Source organism: Neoarius graeffei, chromosome 28 (assembly GCF_027579695.1).
Source record: "Neoarius graeffei isolate fNeoGra1 chromosome 28, fNeoGra1.pri, whole genome shotgun sequence".
NCBI lineage: Eukaryota > Metazoa > Chordata > Actinopteri > Siluriformes > Ariidae > Neoarius > Neoarius graeffei.
Genome location: NC_083596.1, coordinates 26,523,174 through 26,547,434, shown reverse-complemented (window position 1 = coordinate 26,547,434; position 24,261 = coordinate 26,523,174).

Sequence of the window (24,261 nt, the reverse complement as noted above, 5' to 3'; positions counted from 1 at the left end):
GACCACTTTCAGTTTCATGAGAGCTGAATGAACTCTCACTCTCAGAATCATCTGACCCGTCAGAGTAAAGACAAGATCCATGTTCATGTGAATTTCCAGCTATCGGTTCGAATTGATAGGGTCTAACTTCACATCTCTGTGAAACATCGGGAATATCACTGTCGATGGTGTCCATTTTGGTAACCTGTTTACATTAGATTCCCAAGCACTGGCTCCTTGGAAAGTTTTTGTTGCGTCACGGGTCACGTGACCACCTAGCTCATTAACGAATCCTTGTTTTACGTTGATGTATAAAAAAACTTGAATAATGTGATGATTTTCACATTTTTGACGCCCTGCAGTGATTTAGATGGCATTTCTTATGTCCTTTATACATAATTATGCCCAGGTAAAAATCCATGTCCCATATCCTTTAAGGACGAACTTGTCTCTCGGGAACCACCGTCGGACCTCTCCAGCCTGATGGACCTTGCCAATAGTATTGATGCACAGGTTCAACAACGGAGGAGAGAGAGTAGCCGTCTCAACTTCAACCCCTCTCCACCTCCCACCTCATCCGTCGAACCCATGCAGGTAGATTGGGTATGGGTGTCAGCGGAAGAACGACAGCGCTGACGGAGCACGGGGGCTTGCTTCTATTGCAGTCAGCAGGGACACATCTGTCGAGCCTGCCCGCTAAAAGGACGAGCCCACCAGTGAATCGAGGGGCCCTGGTGGGCAATGCTCGGAACCAGTCCTCCCCCCCGTTGCTCCCCGTTATCATCACTCTCAACAACTGACATCACCATCTTCAGGCGCTCATCAACTCGGGGGCGGACAGGAACCTGATCTGCTCTGCCACTGCCAAGGATCTCAGAATCCCGTTACTTGCCCTCGAGGTCCCTCTCACCATCCTGACACTCAGTGGCACTGGCTTGACCACCATCACTCACCTCACCACCCCACTCACCCTAAGGATTTCTGGCAATCACTCCGAAATGATACAACTTCACATCATGAACAACCCTCACGTTCCCGTTATTCTTGGACTACACTGGTTGAAGAAGCACAACCCCAACTTAAACTGGACTGACCACACCATCTTAGGCTGGAGTCCTTCCTGCCTGGCCTCCTGCCTGAACTCTACTCTGCCTCCCACCAAACCACCACAGCCCTCAGCCAGCGAGTTTCCCAACCTCTCTCATATGCCTCCGGAATATCTGGACCTCAAGCCTGTCTTCAGTAAGACCCGAGCAGTGTCCCTTCCCCTCATAGGCCCTATGACTGTGGTATCGACCTCCTGCCCGGGACGGCACCACCCAAGGGACATCTCTACTCTCTTTCTCCTGCTGAGAGACAAGCCATGGAGAAATATATCACGGAGTGTCTGGCAGCTGGGATCATCCACCCTTCCTCCTCCCCAGCAGGGGTGGGATTCTTCTTCATGGAGAAGAAGGACAAGTCACTCCACCCCTGCATTGACTATCAAGGTCTCAATGCCATCACGGTCAAAAACCGCTACCCACTATCACTCATGACCACAGCCTTCGAACTACTCCAGGGAGCTAAGGTGTTCACTAAACTGGACTTACGCAATGCCTATCACCTAGTTAGGATCAGGGAAGGGGACGAGTGGGAGACGGCCTTCAACACCACCACAGGCCACTATGAGTACCTCATAGTCCCTTTCGGCCTGACTAATGCACCCGCGGTATTCCAGGCATTAGTTAACGATGGCTTGAGAGACTTTCTTAACACCTTTGTCTTTGTTTACCTGGACAACATCTTGATTTTCTCTCACTCCCTGGAGGAACATTGGGGTCACGTCCGGCAGGTTCTACAATGCCTGCTGGAGAATAAGCTGTTCATTAAGGCAGAGAAGAATGAGTTCCACCAAGGCTCTGTCTCATTCCTGGGGTTCACCATCTCTCCAGCTAAGATCCAGATGGACCCCCTCAAGCTGGAGGCAGTCGCTGACTGGTCCACCCCATCTTCGAGACGAGAGCTCCAGCACTTCCTGGGGTTCGCCAATTTCTACAGGCGCTTCATCCGCGACTTCAGCACAGTGGCCGGACCTCTCTCAGCCCTGACCTTGACCAAGACCAAGTTCAAGTGGGGGGAGGAAGCAGATAAAGCCTTTTCCAGTCTCAAGCACAGGTTTACCACAGCACCCATTCTCACCATACCCGATTCTACCAAGTAGTTTATCATCGAGGCCAATGCCTCCAAGTCAGGAGTTGGAGCCATCCTATCCCAGAGGGCCAATGACAACAAGGTCAACCCATGCTCCTTCTTCTCCCACCGGCTATCCCCAGCCGAACGGAACTACAACATTGGCGTCCAAGAACTACTAGCCATGAAACTAGCCTTGGAGGAGTGGAGGCACTGGCTCGAGGGGTCTGATCTCCCTTTCCTAGTCTGGACCAACCATAAGAACCTGGAGTACCTCAAGTCCGCCAAACATCTCAATTCCCGTCAAGTCCGTTGGTCTCTCTTCTTCTCCCGGTTCAACTTCACATTCTCCTACCACCCAGGCTCCAAGAAAGGCAAACCTGACACCCTGTCCAGGATGTTCTCTTCCCACCAAGAGGAGTCCAAGCCACACAAGACTATCCTTCCTCCACACTGCCTGGTGGGAGCCGCTATTCTAGAGGTTGAGATGCTCATGCAGAAGGCCCTGGAGCAGGACCCCGGTGAAGGTAACTCCAACATTCCTTGTAACCATCTGTTTGTTTCCTGTCCTGTGCGAACTCAGGTGCTGCAGTGGGGTCATGGCTCCAAGCTGGCCTGTCATCCGGGAGCCGCCTGAACCCTGGCTCTCATCCAGCAGCGCTTTTGGTGGCCATCCATCAAGGAGGACGTCCAGGAGTTCATGGCAGCCTGCGACACATGCTCCCGGAACAAGACAGCCAATCGACCCCCTGCCGGCTTACCAAGACCCCTTCCAACTCCGCATCGACCTTGGTCTCACATTGCCCTAGACTTTGTCACAGGACTCCCCAACTCAGGTGGCAACACATGCATCCTCACTGTTATTGACCATTTTTCTAAGACAGTCCATTTCATTCCTCTGCCCAAGCTCCCCTCAACCAAAGAGACCGCAGAACTACTCGTCCACCACATTTTCCGCCTACTTGGTCTGCCTACCAACATTGTTTCTGACCGGGGTCCTCAGTTTACTGCACAATTCTGGAGAGCCTTCTGCAAACTCATCGGGACCACCTGTAGTATCTCCTCAGGCTTCCACCCACAGACCAACGGCCAGGCAGAACGGGCAAATCAGGCTTTGGAGGTTGCACTCAGGTGCATGGCATCCAGGGATGCCAGTTCTTGGAGCAAGTACCTACCCTGGATCAAATATGCACATAACACTCTCCCTTCCTCTGCCACAGGTATCTCACCGTTCCAGTGCTCATTAGGTTACTAACCACCACTGTTCCCCAGCCAAGAGGAGGAGGTCGCCGTACCATCAGCCCAGCTCTTTATACGCCGTTGCAGGAGGACATGGGCATTGGCCCGGAGAAGACTCATTCGCTCTGCACTCGCATCTAAGAGGCAGGCTGACAAACGTCGCTCCAAGGCACCCACCTACTGAGTAGGTCAACAAGTTATGCTATCCATGCACCACCAGCCACTTAGGACCATCTCTCACAAGCTAGCACCCAGGTTATCTACCACATATTACAATATCAGTAGACATTTTTAGATGTAAATTTAATAGCTCAGTTTAAAAAATCGATCTTTGATCTGGATTGTCATATGGTTACAATGTCAACTGCCTGTTGACATTTACTGGTAAATTACAAAACTAGAAATTAATACAAGCAACAATGAATGATTAACAAAATGTGATCTATGAAAATACTTAGAAAGTGGGCAGAAAGTGGAACAAAAGGATTTTCTGACAGGTTAAACATGATCAGTTCATTTGTTTACAAACATTAGAATTACTTCATTTACGTAAGCACCGACATCGATATATTTATATAAAAGATACTTTGTACTAAATATAAGTCTATGTAAAACAAATTTTAAATAAAAACTATGTTTTTTGTTTACTTAATATCACATACCGATTTTTATTTATTATTATTTTTTTAAAAATCATCTGGATGTCGATAATTGTGGAATGGTGTCGATAACTGTGGACAAACGTGTTAATAATTGTGGAACAGTGTCACGTGATCTGATATGCTAAGTAATTGGGAATCAACTCATTTTTTTTCCAGTGGAAGTTTGAGTAATTGTTCATGCACAATTTAAGTATTGAAAGTCTTTTTTACTTTTGCAGTGACCAAAAGATCATTAAGGTGTCAATAACTGTAGCCACCACTCTATTATATTATATTATACATCCCTCCTTTTGGGTCCTTTTGTACGTCTCTATCCTCGCTTTCTGAATCTCCTCTGCTATAGCAGTAAATTTTCTTCCTTTTACAACTAATTACCTTCTTCCCTCTCACCATCTCTTCCCATTCACCCTCCCTCTTCCTGTCTTCCTCATTAAATTCCATTGTGTTAGTGTCATCTTCCAGCTCCTTTCCTGCTATCCTGTCAGAGTCTGCAAGGAACACTGGAAGAACACCGTTCTGGACCTTGGTTGGTATTTCCACCCAATGTCCCCCACAATACCCAGTCCTATAGCTAACATGTCCAGGTGAAGAGAAAAAAGTTCTCTGAAGTGCTATCATGCTAAAATTGCAAAGCAATAATCAGACGCTAGGCACCAACTCGAACAAAGCAAACTTCCACCTGGTTCACTCCTTTCTCATGTCTGACGCTGAGCTACTGGCCCAGCAGGCGGGATATTCTCTAAACAAACAAACAAACAAACAAACAAACAAACAAACAAACAAATAAATGGACTGTTTTCTTCTGTGACCCATTTCACAGCAATGTCACTTCAAAGTCTGGATGCTTATGATAATATGGTGATGCCATGAGTATTTCCTTCTTGCTAAATCTGAGGAAGAAGTGTAATTTGATTTAGGTCATCCATAATACACAGCAAGTGGCAGCATCTGTGGTGTGATGAGGTTGATCCAACCTTGCAAAGTGAAGTAATGTGGGTCTTGATGAAAAACACTTTTCTTATTTTTTTTTCTCATAAGTTTGTGACTTTAATCTCAGAATTTATTTTGGGGGGTGTCAGTGTGGGAAATAAGGAATTTTAAGCAGACTGTCACAGGACAGACAAGTCTGAAATGTTGTCTGTCTGTCCAAATTTCAGTCTGTCCAAATAACGGGCCAAAGGCCTGGAATAATGTGGCCAGGGGTCCTACGATGAAGGGCTATAGATGCCTGGAGATGGCTTCTCAGCTATTCCAGGCACATTTTTGTGATTTTCAAAGGCCAAATTACACTTGACATTAGTTGCTAATTACACTGCAAATTGAATATAATTTACAAGAAAATGTTAGATTCAAGAAAAACATATTTAAAATTATACCCAAGAAAACAGTAGCACACACAGGTCAGTTCCATGTCTAGAAAAAAGTATAAGGGGGCAAGGATGTTCCAGTTGGTTACAACTTGCTGGTACTCATATATAGGTACTATAATAACACTCATTAAACATTATGTCAACAATGACTATTTTTTATACAACCCCGATTCCAAAAAAGTTGGGACAAAGTACAAATTGTAACTAAAAACAGAATGCAATGATGTGGAAGTTTCAAAATTCCATATTTTATTCAGAATAGAACATAGATGACATATCAAATGTTTAAACTGAGAAAATGTATCATTTAAAGAGAAAAATTAGGTGATTTTAAATTTCATGACAACAACACATCTCAAAAAAGTTGGGACAAGGCCATGTTTACCACTGTGAGACATCCCCTTTTCTCTTTACAACAGTCTGTAAACGTCTGGGGACTGAGGAGACAAGTTGCTCAAGTTTAGGGATAGGAATGTTAACCCATTCTTGTCTAATGTAGGATTCTAGTTGCTCAACTGTCTTAGGTCTTTTTTGTTGTACCTTCCATTTTATGATGCGCCAAATGTTTTCAATGGGTGAAAGATCTGGACTGCAGGCTGGCCAGTTCAGTACCCGAACCCTTCTTCTACACAGTCATGATGCTGTAATTGATGCAGTATGTGGTTTGGCATTGTCATGTTGGAAAATGCAAGGTCTTCCCTGAAAGAGACGTCATCTGGATAGGAGCATATCAGGGATCCCAGCAGTAATTGAAAAAAATAGAGGAATGTAAGAAACTATCAGCAGGGGTCAAGGGCGCTGCAAGCCCCCTGAAGCTGTTGAGATTTTAACATTTAAAGATGCTATAGAACACATTTTTTACATAGATTTAACATAGAAAAGCAACAGAATTTAACAGTAATGTGTATCTATTTGATGCCATACCGACTAGTGGCCTAGTGGTAGCATGTCCGCCTCTCGATCGGGAGATCGTGAGTTCTATTCACGGTTGGGTCATACCAAAGACCATCATAAAAGTGCCTTCTGGCAAGGCACGCTGCAATACAGATGTTCATGGGGAGTTAAACTCTCGTGGTTACCAGAGGACTAGCCCCCCACTGTAACCCTAGCTATGTAATAGGCGAGAGGCCGAGGGCTATGGAAACGGAGATCGGCGCCGCCCGATGCGCCACATACAGGTTGGGCCTGGTTAGTACTTGAGTGGGAAACTGCCTAGGAATACCAGGTACTGTAAGGTGTGGGAAGGACTTACTAAGGACTTACATTTGATGCCATATTTTGTAATCAATGACATAAGTGGCAAAAAAAATGTTATTTATAAAAATTAGATGAAAATGTAGCTTTAAAGAATATACTTCTTCTAACCTGGACACTGTTCTGCTATCTCTTTTATGGATGATATCTTTTTTCCACGACATATTGAATGAAGTTCAACGCATTAGAAACAAAAGCACGAATGGAGTTAAAACACATTTTCTAGCAAATGGGCGCAGCCATATTGTTTTCTTGTTCTATCGCATACAGTCTCGTGGTATTTACATCAATTTAACTTCTGAGTGTTCCCGAATGTCAACGAGAACAAACGAAGCTGACAAAAACAACGCTAAACAAGCAAACCAAATCAGAACGTATTCTGCTGGTCATTTTACTTAAACATATTTTTAACGGGGGCGGCACGGTGGTGTAGTGGTTAGCGCTGTCGCCTCACAGCAAGAAGGTCCTGGGTTCGAGCCCCGGGGCCGGCAGGGCCTTTCTGTGTGGAGTTTGCATGTTCTCCCCATGTCCGCGTGGGTTTCCTCCAGGTGCTCCGGTTTCCCCCACAGTCCAAAGACATGCAGGTTAGGTTAACTGGTGACTCTAAATTGACCGTAGGTGTAAATGTGAGTATGAATGGTTGTCTGTGTCTATGTGTCAGCCCTGTGATGACCTGGTGACTTGTCCAGGGTGTACCCCGCCTTTCGCCCGTAGTCAGCTGGGATAGGCTCCAGCTTGCCTGCGACCCTGTAGAAGGATAAAGTGGCTAGAGATAATGAGATGAGATATTTTTAATGGATATACAAGAGATTTAAAAAAAAAACACCACCACTTTGGCTAGAAAAATAGCGGAATTCCGCTAAATAGCGGACGTCTGGGATCCCTGGCATATGTTGCTCTACAACCTGGATATCCCTTTCACACAGGCGCAGATGGGGGGGGACGGGGAAAGATTCGTCCCATCCATATTTAAATTCATCTCGTTCGGTCCCCCCCACTTATAGGGAGGAAAAAACGTCTATGCTGTCTTTCTTTGCATAAGGCAAACCTCACGGAAAAATCAAAAGACTAATTACCATTCGGTTTATTGAGGTGCACAGCAGTACATACATAGTTGCAACTGCGCAGACTGCACGGGTTGCGAGCTCGAGCTTGGTTGCTATGGTTACCCACAACAAGTTTGACAGGCATATCGGGGACAGCTCCTAGTTCAGGACCCCAACACGGCATGATGAAGGGTGCCAAAAGGCAGAAAACGATTGCATCGTTTTTTCAAAAAAAAAAACAACGACTGTAAGTAAACTGTGCCTTACTTTATCATATCACCTTGCAATTTTTTGATAGTCTGTTCAAAGTAATGTCGTAGTAAAAGTAAAATCGTACGGAGTAGGGATGCCTTTCTGGTAGCCTCCTTCTTTCGGTGGTAGCCTGTAGATACAGTGCTCAGAAGGCAGTTTTAATGTTTAATCTGGCGTTCCCTGCCATAATTTCAGCGAGCATATTGTTTCATAAGGAAACTTTGCGAAGAGTTGTTGACTGACTGCCGCTCACGCAACACACAGGCATAGTTAGAAAGTCAGGATGCACTGGTTTACACTTTACACAATACACGCGTAGCCCAGCCTCTCGCTATGTTTAACAGTTGGAACTTAGCGGTTTTAAAACTAGTTTTGCAGTTTTGCAATTTCTGTGCGTGATGATAATGTGTAAACTTTGGATTTCCATAGGCTATGTTAAAATGTTATCATTGTCCTGGCCTGCAGGTAGTTCCTGGTGATGGCAGTGAGGGAGGTGAAATAACATGTATACACACTACCATTCAAAAGTTTGGGGTCACCCAGACAATTTTGTGTTTTCCATGAAAAGTCACACTTTTATTTACCACCATAAGTTGTAAAATGAATAGAAAATATAGTCAAGACATTTTTCTGGCCATTTTGAGCATTTAATCGACCCCACAAATGTGATGCTCCAGAAACTCAATCTGCTCAAAGGAAGGTCAGTTTTATAGCTTCTCTAAAGAGCTAAACTGTTTTCAGCTGTGCTAACATGATTGTACAAGGGTTTTCTAATCATCCATTAGCCTTCTGAGGCAATGAGCAAACACATTGTACCATTAGAACACTGAAGTGATAGTTGCTGGAAATGGGCCTCTATACACCTATGTAGATATTGCACCAAAAACCAGACATTTAGAATAGTCATTTAGCACATTAGCAATGTATAGAGTGTATTTCTGATTAGTTTAAAGTGATCTTCATTGAAAAGAACAGTGCTTTTCTTTCAAAAATAAGGACATTTCAAAGTGACCCCAAACTTTTGAACGGTAGTGTGTGTGTGTATATATATATACTGTGGCAGTGGGGGCGTGGTCAAGCGCCGGTCTGTGACAGGAGGGTGGAGCCGGGGAAGGTGAGTGGCAGAATCGCGACACCTGAGGATAATTAACCTGTTTGTGTGTGTTTTTTCCCAGTAACCGCTCCCTATTTAAGGAGGCAGAGAGAGAGGAGAGGGAGCGCAACCCGGGACCAGACGAGTGTGTGTGTGTGTGTGTGTGTGTGTGTGAATGAATGAGATTATTAGACTGAAAAGTTATAAAAATAAATCGCCTTGTCTGCCTCCAAACGCTGTCCTGCCGTCCTCTGTGCTCCACCCACACTCGATACACACCACAGTGGTGCTGAAACCTGGGAAAAGGTGGAGCACCAACACAGCAGCCCCATGGAATCCTCCCCGTTCGCAGACTTGGTCCACGCCCTCGCCACGACTCAGCAGAGCCAGCACCAGGCACTTGTCACGCTCCGAAAGGAGCAGGAGCACCGCTTCGAAGCCCTGGTGCTGGCCCAGCAGGAAGATCGAGAGGCGTTCCGGCGTCTCCTCGCGTCGGCGGGGTCCACCAGCGCCCCGGCCGCGGGCCCGTCTCCCCTCACCGTGACCAAGATGGGCCCACAGGATGACCCCGAGGCTTTCATCACATTGTTCGATCAGGTCGCCGAAGCCTCGGGGTGGCCGATGGAGCAGCGCACGGCGCGCCTCCTCCCCCTCCTGACGGGAGAGGCGCAGCTGGCCGCACTACAGCTCCCTGCCGATCGCAGGCTGGCCTACGCCGACCTTCGCCGGGCTGTCCTCCAGCGCGTGGGGCGCACGCCGGAGCAGCAGCGCAAGCGCTTCCGCGCGCTGCGGATGGAGGAAGTCGGCAGCCCGTTCGCGTTCGGCCAGCAGCTCCGGGACGCCTGCTGGCAGTGGCTGAGGGCCGAAGATCGCGACGCCGAGGGAATCATCGACCAGGTGGCGCTGGAACAGTTCATCACCCGCTTACCAGCTGGAACCGCGGAGTGGGTCCAGTGCCACCGCCCGGCGTCGCTGGATCAGGCCGTGGGACTGGCGGAGGATCATCTGGCAGCTGTTCCGGCAGCAGGACAGCGGACGACAGCATCTTCTTTCTCCTCTTCTCTCTCTCTTTCTCCCCCCCTCCTCCCGTGTCCCGTCCTCACCCCATTCCCCCACCGCGGAGGCGGGGGCCGGCTCCACCCCAGCCGGCCCGCCGCACCCGTGGTGCCCTCCCGTTTCTCCCTTCTGTGTCTGTCTCTCCCCCCCCTCAGGTGAGTGAGCCCCAGAACACAGCTGCAGAGGGAAGGCCCGGGCCAGTTTGCTGGCGCTGCGGGGAACCGGGCCACCTGCAGCAACAGTGTGCAGCGATGGAAGTGGGGGCGGTGGTGCGGATCCCCGACGCGCCAGAGGCTGCCCTCGATCGGGCCGGAGCGTATCGCATACCGGTAAGTGTACAAGGGGCTACATATCAGGCGTTGGTGGATTCAGGTTGCAATCAGACCTCGATCCGCCAAAGCCTGGTGCAAGACGAGGCATTGGGGGGAGCACAAGGGGTGAAGGTGTTGTGTGTGCATGGGGATATTCACAGCTACCCGTTGGTGTCGGTCCACATACATTTCAGAGGGGAGAAATCGATAGTGAAGGCGGCAGTTAATCCTCGCCTTACCCACTCTTTGATCTTGGGGACTGATTGGCTGGGATTTCGGGGTTTAATGGCACGCCTAATAAAGAGTGGGTCCTGCCGGTTAACAGGGGAGGGTCCCGGTGTCGCTTTGGTTGGAGCTGCGGTCGCAGAGCCGTCTACGTCATCTCCGCAACAGAGTGAGGAGCCACCGGCCCCTCCTCTTTCTATTGGGGAATCCCTCGCGGATTTCCCACTGGAACAATCGCGAGACGAGACTCTGCGACACGCGTTTGACCAAGTGAGAGTAATTGATGGTCAGACGCTCCAGCCGGGCGCCACCCCCTCCTTCCCCTATTTTTCCATTTTGAAGGATAGGTTATACCGAGTGACGCAGGACACTCAGACGAAAGAGCGAGTCACCCAATTGCTAATTCCAAAGAGCCGCCGGGAATTGGTATTTCAGGCGGCTCACTTTAATCCCATGGCTGGACACCTCGGGCAGGATAAGACACTCGCCCGGATAATGGCCCGATTCTATTGGCCGGGGATTCGCAGCAACGTCCGTAAGTGGTGTACGGCGTGCCGCGAATGCCAGTTAGTAAATCCAGCGGCCATTCCAAAAGCGCCCTTGCGCCCCCTACCATTAATCGAGACCCCGTTCGAAAGAATTGGGATGGATTTCGTCGGGCCATTAGATCGGTCAACACGAGGGTACCGCTTTATATTGGTTCTGGTGGAATATGCAACGCGATACCCGGAAGCGGTGCCTCTTCGCAATATCTCAGCACGCAGTATTGCGGAGGCCCTCTTCCACGTCATCTCCCGGGTTGGAATCCCGAAAGAGATTCTGACTGACCAAGGCACCTCGTTTATGTCACGAACACTGAGCGAACTGTATGGGCTACTGGGTATTAAGCCGATCCGCACCAGCGTTTATCACCCACAGACGGACGGTTTAGTTGAACGGTTCAACCGCACCCTCAAGAATATTATCAAAAAATTCGTAAGTGAGGACGCACGTAACTGGGATAAGTGGCTCGAACCCTTGTTGTTTGCAGTGCGAGAGGTCCCCCAAGCCTCCACGGGGTTCTCCCCGTTTGAATTATTATATGGGCGTAAGCCGCACGGCATCTTAGATGTACTGCGGGAAAACTGGGAAGAGGGACCTTCACCGAGCAAAAATGAAATTCAGTACGTTATGGATCTGCGCGCAAAACTCCACACGCTCACCCACCTAACTCAGGAGAATTTGCGGCAGGCCCAGGAACGGCAAGCCCGCCTGTACAACAAGGGCACGCGCCTTAGAGAGTTCACTCCGGGAGATAAGGTACTCGTCCTGTTGCCCACGTCGAGCTCCAAATTAATCGCCAAGTGGCAAGGACCCTTTGAGGTCACACGGCGAGTCGGGGACGTCGACTATGAGGTTAGGCGAACGGACAGGGAGGGGGCGCTACAGATCTACCACCTCAATCTACTGAAACGCTGGAACGAGGAGGTCCCCATGGCGTTGGTGTCGGTAGTTCCGGAGAAGGCGGAGCTGGGGCCGGAGGTCCAAAAAGGGTCATTGGCATCACGTACCTCTCCGGTCCCCTGTGGAGACCACCTCTCCCCGACCCAACTCACGGAGGTCGCCCAGTTGCAGGCTGAGTTTTCGGATGTGTTCTCGCCCCTGTCCGGTCGCACTAACCTCATAGAACACCACATAGAGACGCCCCCGGGGGTGGTAGTGCGGAGCCGTCCTTATAGATTACCCGAACACAAAAAAAAGGTGGTTCGGGGAGAACTTCAGGCCATGCTCGAAATGGGCATCGTCGAGGAGTCCCACAGTGACTGGAGCAGCCCGGTGGTCTTGGTTCCCAAGGCCGACGGCTCTGTCCGGTTCTGTGTGGACTATAGGAAAGTCAACGCGGTGTCTAAATTTGACGCGTACCCAATGCCTCGTATTGATGAGCTGCTCGATCGACTAGGCACGGCTCGCTTTTACTCGACACTGGATTTGACGAAGGGATATTGGCAGATCCCCTTGACTCCATTATCCCGGGGAAAAACTGCCTTTTCCACACCGTTCGGCTTACACCAGTTCGTCACACTTCCTTTTGGACTGTTTGGGGCGCCCGCTACGTTTCAGCGGCCGATGGACCGGGTCCTCCGGCCCCACGCCACCTATGCGGCCGCTTACCTAGATGATATCATCATTTATAGTAATGATTGGCAGCGGCACCTACAACACCTGAGGGCCGTCCTTAGGTCGCTGAGGTGGGCGGGACTCACTGCCAACCCAAAGAAGTGTGCGATTGGGCAGGTGGAAGTACGGTATCTGGGCTTCCACTTGGGCAACGGGCAGGTGCGTCCCCAAATTAATAAGACAGCAGCGATTGCGGCCTGCCCGAGGCCCAAGACCAAAAAGGCGGTGAGGCAGTTCCTGGGGCTGGCTGGCTACTATCGTAGGTTTATACCTAATTATTCGGACGTCACCAGCCCGCTGACTGACCTCACTAAAAAGGGGGCGCCAGATCCGGTCCAGTGGACAGAGCAGTGCCAGCGGGCTTTCTCTGAGGTAAAGGCTGCACTGTGTGGGGGGCCACTTTTACACTCCCCTGACTTCTCTCTCCCTTTTGTGTTGCAGACTGATGCGTCGGACAGAGGGCTGGGGGCCGTTTTGTCCCAGCAGGTGGAGGGGGAGGACCGCCCGGTCCTGTACATCAGCCGGAAGCTGTCAGTGTGTGAGGGGCGCTACAGCACAATTGAAAAAGAGTGCCTGGCGATTAAGTGGGCGGTCCTCGCCCTCCGTTACTACCTGCTGGGGCGCTCTTTCACTCTCTGTTCGGACCACGCGCCCCTCCAGTGGCTCCACCGCATGAAGGATGCCAACGCGCGGATCACCCGTTGGTATCTGGCACTCCAACCCTTCAACTTCAAGGTGGTCCACAGGCCGGGGGCGCAGATGGTCGTGGCGGACTTCCTCTCCCGTCAAGGGGGGGGGAGTCGGCTGCGGGCCGGACGAGCGCCCGGCCTGAGTCAGGCGGTGGGGGTATGTGGCAGCGGGGGCGTGGTCAAGCGCCGGTCTGTGACAGGAGGGTGGAGCTGGGGAAGGTGAGTGGCAGAATCGCGACACCTGAGGATAATTAACCTGTTTGTGTGTGTTTTTTCCCAGTAACCGCTCCCTATTTAAGGAGGCAGAGAGAGAGGAGAGGGAGCGCAACCCGGGACCAGACGAGTGTGTGTGTGTGAATGAATGAGATTATTAGACTGAAAAGTTATAAAAATAAATCGCCTTGTCTGCCTCCAAACGCTGTCCTGCCATCCTCTGTGCTCCACCCACACTCGATACACGCCACATATACATACACAAAATGGAATCATTTGCTGACAGCTCAGTCCCCCCAGTTCAAAAATCCTATCTGCGCCCCTGCCCTTTCAGCATTGATGGTGTCTTTCCAGATGTGTAAGCTGCCCATGCCACACGCACTAATGCAACCTCATACCATCAGAGATGCAGGCTTCTGAACTAAGCGCTGATAACAATTTGGGTCGTCCTTCTCCTCTTTAGTCGGAATGACACGGCGTCCCTGATTTCCATAAAGAATTTCAAATTTTGATTCGTCTAACCATAGAACAGGGGCGGCACGGTGGTGTAGTGGTTAGCGCTGTCGCCTCACAGCAAGAAGATCTGGGTTCAAGCCCCATGGCCGACAAGGGCCTTTCTGTGCGGAGTTTGCATGTTGTCCGCGTGGGTTTCCCCCACAGTCCAAAGACATGCAGGTTAGGTTAACTGGTGACTCTAAATTGACCATAGGTGTGAATGTGAGTGAATGGTTCTATGTGTCGGCCTTGTGATGACCTGGTGACTTGTCCAGGGTGTACCCTGCCTTTCGCCCGTAGTCAGCTGGGATAGGCTCCAGCTTGCCTGCGACCCTGTAGAACAGGATAAAGCGGCTAGAGATGATGAGATGAGATGAGATTAGACCCATATCTTTACTATTTTTCATGGGCCATCTGGTTTAATGCTTTTGAAATACAGATGGACACATTCAAATTTTTTTTATCGACCATCCAGAAATATAGATGGACAAATGCGAAAATTACCAGTCAATGTCTACCAGTCTGGCCTTACACTGGGATGTTTTTCCCTACAAATTTATGACTTTTAGTCTCTGAGAATGTGCAACTTTTTCTTCTAAATTAATTTAGTCTCTGAGTTTCTTCCTGGAAGATGAGCCCCCTCTTCCAACTTTGTTGAAACTCAGAAATGTCACTCAGATCTGCGATGTACTTCGTCTGAAAAATGCGAGCTTTTCAACACAAGATAAAACATATCTTCAAGCCAACGTGTGATGTACTTTTTATTATATAGCACATTCACAAACAAAAAAAGCCCCCCCAAGTTTATCAAAACAGTTCATCAATTTCCTCACAAGTGACATATAGAGATGTATGTCCTGGATAGACAGTAGTGCTTGAAAGTTTATGAACCCTTTAGAATTTTCTATATTTCTGCATAAATATGACCAAAAAGATCATCAGATTTTCATACAAGCCCTAAAAGTAGATAAAGTGATCCCAGTTAAAAAAAATGAGACAAAATTATTATACTTGGTCATTTATTTATTGAGGAAAATGATCCAATATTACATATCTGTGAGTGGCAAAAGAATGTAAACCTTTGCTTTCAGTGTCTGGCGAGACCCCCTTGTGCAGCAATTACTGCAACTAAATGTTTCCGGTAACTGTTGATCAGTCCTGCATGCCGGCCTGGAGGAATTTTAGCCCATTCCTCCATACAGAACAGCTTCAACTCTGGGATGTTGGTGGGTTTCCTCACATGAACTGCTCGCTTCAGGTCCTTCCACAACATTTTGATTGGATTAAGGTCAGGACTTTGACTTGGCCATTCCAAAACATTAACTTTATTCTTCTTTAACCATTCTTTGGTAGAACGGCTTGTATGCTTAGGGTCATTGTCTTGCTGCATGACCCACCTTCTCTTGAGATTCAGTTCATGGACAGATGTCCTGACATTTTCCTTTAGAATTTGCTGATATAATTCAGAATTCATTGTTCCATCAATGATGGCAAGCCGTCCTGGCCCAGATGCAGCAAAACAGGCCCATCAGGCCATCTGTTTCACAGATGGGATAAGGTTCTTATGGTGGAATGCAGTGTTTTCCTTTCTCCAAACATAATGCTTCTCATTTAAACCAAAAAGTTCTTGGTCTCATCCATCCACAAAACATTTTTCCAGTAGCCTTCTGGCTTGTCCATGTGATCTTTAGCAAACTGCAGCCAAGCAGCAATGTTCTTTTTGGAGAGCAGTGGCTTTGTCCTTGCAACCCTGCCATGCACACCATTGTTGTTCAGTGTTCTCCTGATGGTGGACTCATGAACATTAACATTAGCCAATGTGAGCGAGGCCTTCAGTTGCTTAGAAGTTACCCTGGGGTCCTTTGTGACCTCGCCGACTATCACACACCTTGCTCTTGGAGTGATCTTTGTTGGTCGACCACTCCTGGGGTCTTGAGTTTCCTCCATTTGTATACAATCTGTCTGACTGTGGATGGGTGGAGTCTAAACTCTTTAGAGATGGTTTTGTAACCTTTTCCAGCCTGATGAGCATCAGCAACACTTTTTCTGAGGTCCACAGAAATCTCCTTTGTTCGTGCCATGATACACTTCCACAAACATGTGTTGTGAAGATCATACTTTGATAGATCCCTGTTCTTTAAATAAAACAGGGTGCCCACTAACACCTGATTGTCATCCCATTGACTGAAAACACCTGACTCTAATTTCACCTTCAAATTAACTGCTAATCCTAGAGGTTCACATACTTTTGCCACTCACAGATATGTAATATTGGATCATGTTCTTTAATAAATAAATGACCGAGTATAATATTTTTGTCTCATTTGTTTAACTGGGTTCCCTTTATCTACTTTTAGGACTTGTGTGAAAATCTGATGATGTTTTACATCATATTTATGCAGAAATATAGAAAATTTTGAAGGGTTCACAAACTTTCAAGCACCACTGTAGATGTAATGGACCCTGATGTGGGTGGATCACAGAAGCATGGCAGGTGAGAGTTGATGTTCACCCAGACACTATTTTGTTTAGCTTTTCAGTTTTACTCATTCACCCATACACACACACGTTCCGGTCGGGAGAGACTCTTTGCTCTCCCCCTCCTTTTATGCTCCATCCCTGCAACACACACACATACATACATACACACACACACACACACACACACACACACACACATATATATATATATACACACACACACACACACACACACACACACATTAATTGACACCAGGTGTAATGACTTAGCCACTTACCTTCCCCAACTCCGCTCTCCATTTACAAACTGCTGCTTGGCCACGCCCCCATTGCCACATACCCCCACCGCCCGACTCAGGCCAGGGAGCCGTCTGGCCTGAAGCAGACACCCCCCACACCCCCCAACGGGACAGGAATTCCGCCACCATTGTCTGCACCCCAGCCTGTGGACCACCTCGAATTTAAATGGCTGGAGGGCTAGATACCAACGGGTGAGCCACGCATTGGCATCCTTCATGTGGTGGAGCCACTGGAGGGGCGCGTAGTCCGAACAGAGGGTGAAAGGGCACCCCAGCAGGTAGTATCGGAGGGCGAGGACCACCCACTTGATGGCAAGGCACTGTACTTGCTTTCACGCATCGAGAGTTTATGGCTGATGTACAGCACGGGGCACTCCTCACCCTCCACCTTCTGGGACAAAACGGCCCCCAGCCCTCTGTCCAGTGCGTCAGTCTGCAAAATAAAGGGGAGAGAGAAGTCAGGGGAGTGCAAAAGTGGACCACCACACAGTGCAGCTTTTACCTTAGAGAATGCCTGTTGGCACTGCTCCATCCACTGGACCAGATCTGGAGCCCCCTTTTTAGTGAGATCAGTTAATGGGCTGGTGACATCCGAATAATTAGGTATAAACCTACAATAATAGCCAGCCAGCCCCAGGAACTGTCTCACCCCATTTTTAGTCTTGGGCCTCGGGCAGGCCACAATCACTGTAGTCTTGTTAATTTGGGGACGCACCTGCCCATGACCCAAGTGGAAGCCCAGATACTGTACTTCCACCTGCCCAATTGCACACTTTTTTGGGTTAGCTGTGAGGCCCGCACGCCTTAGTGACTTTAGAACAGCCCTCAGATATTCCAGGTGCCATGGCCAATCATGGCTATAGATAATGATATTGTCGAGGTAGGCAGTGGCGTAGGCGGCGTGAGGGCGGAGGAGCTGCTAGAACGTAGCTGGAGCCCCAAACAGCCCAAAAGGAAGCATGATAAATTGGTGTAACCCAAACGGTGTGGAAAAGGATGTTTTTTCTAGGGATAGAGGAGTCATGGGGATCTGCCAATATCCCTTCATTAAATCCAGTGTCGAATAAAAGCGAGCAGAGCCTAACCAATCGAGCAAGTCATTAATGCGAGGCATTGGGTATGCGTCAACTTTAGACACCACATTGACCTTGCTATAGTCCACACAAAACCAAACCAACCCATTGGTCTTGGGAACCAGGACCACTGGGCTGCTCCAGTCACTGTGGGACTCCTCGATTATGCCCATCTTGAGCAAGTCCTTGAGTTTGTCCTGAACCACCTTTTTTTGTGTTCGGGTAGGTGGTAAGGGCGGCTACGCACCACCACACCCGGGGCATCTCAATGTAGTGTTCTATGAGGTGGGTGTGGCCGGGTAGGGGCAAGAACACATTGGAAAATTCCTCCTGCAACTTGGCTACCTTCGTGAGTTGGGACGGTGAGAGGTGACCAGAGGGGACCAGAGTGCTTTGAGATTTTTACCTCTGGCCCTAGCTCCACCTTCTCTGGAACTACCAATGCCAACTCCATGGGGACCCCCTCATTCCAGCATTTTAAAAGGTTGAGGTGGTAGATTTGCAATGCCCCACCCCATCCATTTGCCTCACCTCATAGTCGACATCCCCAACTCACTTTGTGACCTTGAAGGGCCCTTGCCACTTGGCGATTAATTTAGAACTCGACATGGGCAATAATACAAGTACTTTGTCTCCCGGCGTGAAATCTCTAAGGCATGTGCCCCTGTCATACAGCCGGATTTGACATTCTTGTGCCTGCTGCAAATTCTCCTGGGTTAAGTGCATGAGGGTGTGGAGTTTTGCACGCAAGTCAAGAACGTACTGGATTTCATTTTTGCTAGGCGAAGGTCCCTCCTCCCAATTTTCTCATAGCACATCCAAAATGCCACACAGCTTACACCCATATAATAATTCAAATGGAGAAAACCCCGTGGAGGTTTGTGAGACCTCTCGTACTGCAAATAACAGGGGCTCGAGCCACTTATCCCAATTACGTGCATCCTCACTTACAAATTTCCAAATTATGTTTTTGAGTGTTTGATTAAAACACTTCACTAACTCATCTGTTTGTGGGTGATAGACACTGGTGCGGATAGACTTAATTCCCATACAGTTCGCACAGTGTGCATGACATAAATGTAGTGCCTTGGTCTGTCAGGATTTCTTTCAGAATCCCAACCCGGGAGATAAAGCGGAAGAGCGCTTCTGCAATACTGTGTCCTGAGATATTGCGGAGAGGCACTGCTTCCGGATATCATGTTGAATATGTGACATCACGAGAGGTTGGCTGGCTCTCAGCGGGACCCTTCAATCAGTGCAAGGACACAAAGGTTAAAATAAATCAAGATTTTTAATGTTATGCCAGGAGATTAAACAGAAAAGGTATCTCGAAGTCCAATGTTCAAACAAAGATGGATCCCCAAAAGTCAAACTCAAACAATGTCTCTGGCTTTAGAACAACAAAATTATAGGCAGGTTTCCTTCAGTCCAATATCCTTTTCACAGAACAAACAAAATCTTCTGCCTTACTTTGAGTCCAGTCAACAATCCCTGTAGTCTTCGGCCCGGTGGCAGCCCAGTAGCAGGCATTCGTAACACAGGTAAGTATTTCAGTGCAAAAATCCCTCAGGTAAGAATTCCAGATAAGCAGTTCGATGAATACTCCGCCCAGCAGGATCCACTCCGCAGGAGAGTCCATGAACCTCACTCCTCTCCCCTCCACATTCACTCTGGGAGTTTTGAGCTCTCACAAAGCCCTCTTACTCATTAGGCCCTCATTGGCCACAGGTGTGTTGCTGTGTTGGGTGCTGAGGGTGAAGTTCCCAACTCCACCACCAGATGGAGTTATAGCTGCTTGTTGTTGGAGCCATCTACGTGTGACATAGCGCCCCTCAATGACACAGCCTCTCGGGATATCACACATCCCCCCCCCCGGGACCGACATCCTCGTCGGGCTGAAGGCTACGAAGAGGGCATCTCGCCGGGACAGGGCATCTGCATTGCCATGGCGCCTGCCAGCCCTGTGGACAACAGAGAAGTTAAATGCTTGCAAGCTTAAAAAACATCTGGTAACCCTACTGTTTGTCTCCTTGTTCTTGGCCATCCACTGCAGAGGGGCGTGGTCAGAGATCACCGTGAAACGCCGGCCCAGGAGGTAATATCGTAGGGATTCCAGGGCCCAGGTAATGGCGAGACACTCTTTTTCAACCGTTGAATAGTTCTTCTCTCTGGGGAGTAGTTTTCTGCTTAGATATAGGATGGGATGTTCCTCACCTTCATGTACTTGAGCGAGTACAGCCCCCAGCCCCACCTCTGAAGTGTCTGTCTGCACCACGAACTCCCTCTTGAAGTCTGGTGCCACCAGAACTGGACTGGAACAGAGGGCCTGCTTCAGGTTGATGAAGGCTGCCTCCGCCGCGGGATTCCACTTCACCATCCTTGAGTGCCGTTTGGTTGTCAGATCTGTCAGGGGTGCAGCAATGGAGGCAAAATTGGCAGTAAAACACCGGTAGTAGCTGGCTAGGCCCAAAAACGACCTCACCTGCTTCTTGGTGAGGGGTTGCGGCCAGTCCTGTATGGCCCGCAGCTTCGCTTCCTGGGGCTTGACTAGTCCCCGGCCAATGGTGTACCCCAGGTAATTGGTCTCACTGAAGGCCAGTCTGCATTTTTTCGGGTTTGCCGTCAGACCTGCATCTCTGAGGGAATCAAGCACAGCTTGTACACGGGGTAAATGACTGTCCCAATCCGGACTTTGAATGACCACATCATCTAAAAATGCAGCGGCATACCTCTTGTGGGGAGCCAGGACCCGATCCATTAAGCGCTGGAACATGGCCAGCACTCCATGCAGACCAAATGGGAGCCGTGTGTACTGGTAGAGACCCTCTGGTGTGGCAAAGGCCGTCTTCTCCTTTGATGCCAGGGTCAGGGGCACCTGCCAGTATCCTTTTGTCAGGTCCAGAGTGGTGAGGAACCGGGCATGTTCTAAGGAGTCTACTAAGTCATCAACACGGGGCATGGGGTATGAATCAAACTCTGACACCTCATTCAATTTGTGATAATCATTGCAGAATCTCATCGACCCATCTTGTTTGGGAACCAGGACGATGGGGCTTGCCCAGGCACTTTTGGACTCTTCGATGACTCCCAGCTCTAGCATCTTTCTCACCTCCTCCTTGATGGCCACCTTGCGAGCTTCCGGCACACGATAGGGACGCTGGGTCACTGTTCGGCCCGGGACGGTGTGGATCTCATGTTGGACCACCTCTGTGTGCCCGGGGAGTGAGGAGAAAATGTCTCGGTTGTGGTCCACCAGCTCTAGGGTCATCTGCCGCTGGTGTGGGGATAGGCCTGGCCCCACCTGAACCTCCTCTCTGGCAGGTTCTTTGGACTCTGTCGGGGGCAAACAACTGAACAACGCCTCCCTGGCGTGCCATTTTTTCAAGAGGTTAACGTGATATATCTGCTCAGGTTTTCTTTTATCAGGCTGTCTCACCTTATAATTCACTTCTCCTACCCGCTCGATGACCTCATACGGTCCTTGCCAGGTTGCCAGGAACTTACATTCCACGGTCAGCACCAGGACCAGCACTCTGTCCCCCGGCTTAAACTCTCTCGGCTGGGCAGGTCAGTTGTAGGAGGCCTGCTGTTGCCGTTGAGCAGTCTCCATGTGTTCACACACTATCGGGTAGACGGCCCTCATTCTCTCCTTCATGGCCCCGACATGCTCGATCAGGGTCCGCTGTCTGTAGGGTTGCTCCTCCCAAGCCTCCTTGGCAATGTCCAGCAGCCCTCTGGGTCTGTAAGAAAGCAACAGTTCAAAAGGCAAAAAGCCAGTAGAAGATTGGGGTACCTCTCTTACTGCAAACAGCAGGTATGGCAGCAGCTGGTCCCAGTTCCACCCATCCTCTTCAATCGCCTTCCTCAGCATGGACTTCAGAGTCTTGTTAAACCGTTCGACCAACCCATCTGTCTGGGGGTGGTAGACAGATGTTTGCAACTGTTTGATTTTCAACAGGGCACACAGTTCTTTCATCACCCTGGACATGAATGGACTGCCTTGGTCCATCAATATTTCCTTCGGAATCCCCAGACTGGTGGAGAGGAGGAACAGTTCCTTGGCTATCTGTTTGGAGGTAGCCTTCCTCAGGGGGATGGCCTCAGGGTACCGGGTCGCATAGTCCAGGATGACCAGAATGTACTGATGCCCCTGGAGCTTTTTGGCAAAGGCTCAACTATATCCAGTCCAATCCTCTCAAAAGGAGTTTTGATAATTGGTAAGGGGATGAGCAGGTTATGGTATGGGGGTTTAGGCACCACCTTCTGGCATTCTGGGCAACTACGACAGTAATTCTCCATTTCCTTGTGCACTCCCAGCCAGAAGAAACGCTGTAAGATCCTTTCTTTTGTCTTCTCTACACCTAGGTGGGCCCCCAGTGGATGTGTGTGTGCCAGATTGAGCACAGTCACCCAGTGGGGCTGTAGTACAAGGGGCTGTTCATGCACTTTGTCATTTTTCTTCACCACCTGATACAGTAGGCCCCGTATAATTGTGAAATGGGTGTATGTAGGGCTTGCTCTACCCCCTAACAGCACACTCTGTAGCACCTGCACATTTCTTAAGGCATTTGCAAGTGTGGGATCCTGCAACTGGGCAGTACCATACTGGCCTGTGAGAGGGGGAAGCTCCTCGATGCCTGGGGCGTCTTCCTCGTCGGAGCTCGGAGAGTTTTCCGGGGCCCCATTCTCTTCTCCAGTCTCCGGGCCAGTCTCTGTCAGCCTGGGTGCCTGTCATCCCTGCGAGGGCAAAAGCGGGGATGCGGGGTTGTGCGGGTTGCACTTGCATGGTTGCAGGATGAGTCTTCCCTCTCTGACTGCGGGGTACCCAGGCTGGCCTCTGCTGGGTCTCTCTCCACAGAAGGTGGAAGGTTGGGCAATCTCACCCAATCAGAACAGGAACAGGGAGGGAATCAACCACTCCCACCCTCGTGTATATAGTCCCCCTGGTGGTGGTCATTTCTAGTTCAGTGGTGGGGTACTCTTTGGTGTCCCCATGGACGCAGGAAACTGGGAGAACTTTGTCAGTGGTCAGACACGATGGATCCACCAGGTCCTTATGCACCAAGGTGACCCGACTACCCGAATCTAACAATGCCTTGACATCATGGCAATTCACAGTCACTGGGCAAGTGGGGGGTCGATCTGGGGGCCTGTCTGCAGCCCCGACGAGTGATGCAAACAGCTGGGTGGAGGATGAGCTGGAGGACCCTGCAGTGGGCATAGGCTTGTCCACCGGTTTCCCACACTGCCAAGACGTGTCCCCTGCCCCCACACCGGAAGCATTGTCGGGTGTCACCATCACGGGGAATCCTAACCGGACCCGGCTGGCTTCTGGCTCCCCCTGGAGCATAGCCAGGTCCTGCTGTGGCTGGGCTGGACCCCTTGGGTTTTTTGGGGTGGCCTCCCCCTGTCAGCAGTGGGGGCGCAAGTCCTGGGATCCTTCCTGGAAGCACAGAGCATTTCGGTTGTGGCCTGGTACTTTTCCACAGCTTCAACAGTCAGTTCAGCTGTGGTTAGGGCTTGTTGGCTGATGAAGAGCTTCGCCTCATATGGCAGGGCTCGAATGTAGTGATCCACAACAACGGCCTCCACCACTGCAGCCGCTGTGGTTTTCTCAGGTTCCAGCCATTTCCTTGTGATTCTGGAAAGTTCGTGCATCTGTGCACGGGGAGCCTGGTCTGCTTGAAAGGTCCAGCTGTGGAAGCGTTGAGCCATACCAAACTTGGTGAGCCCGTGTCTGCTGAGGATCTCAGTCTTCAGAGCATCATAGTTCGTAGTCTTGTCAGGGGGTAGGTCTCGGACAGCGTTCAACGATTCTCCCGTTAAAAATGGGGCTAACAGTCCAACCCACTGTGCCTTGGGCCATCCTTCCCTAGTGGCCGTGGCTTCAAAGGTGTGCAAGTATGCCTCAACATCATCTGTAACCCCCATTTTGGAGATAAAATCACTTGCCTTTATTGGGCCAACGCTCTGAACAGCCATCTTCTTCTGTAGCTGCAACTCCTCTGCCTTCAGTTGGTTGACTTTCCTTTGTTCCTCCAGGAGGGCCACGTTCACCTGCATTTGGGCTTGCTGGCCTGCAATAAGGGCCTTCAAAATTTCCTCCGTCTTGTTATGCAGAGGGCCTATGGTTAACTGGGAAAATTGAGCAATCAAATGTTCAGTGTCCTCCTCATACATGCACTATTATTGCTG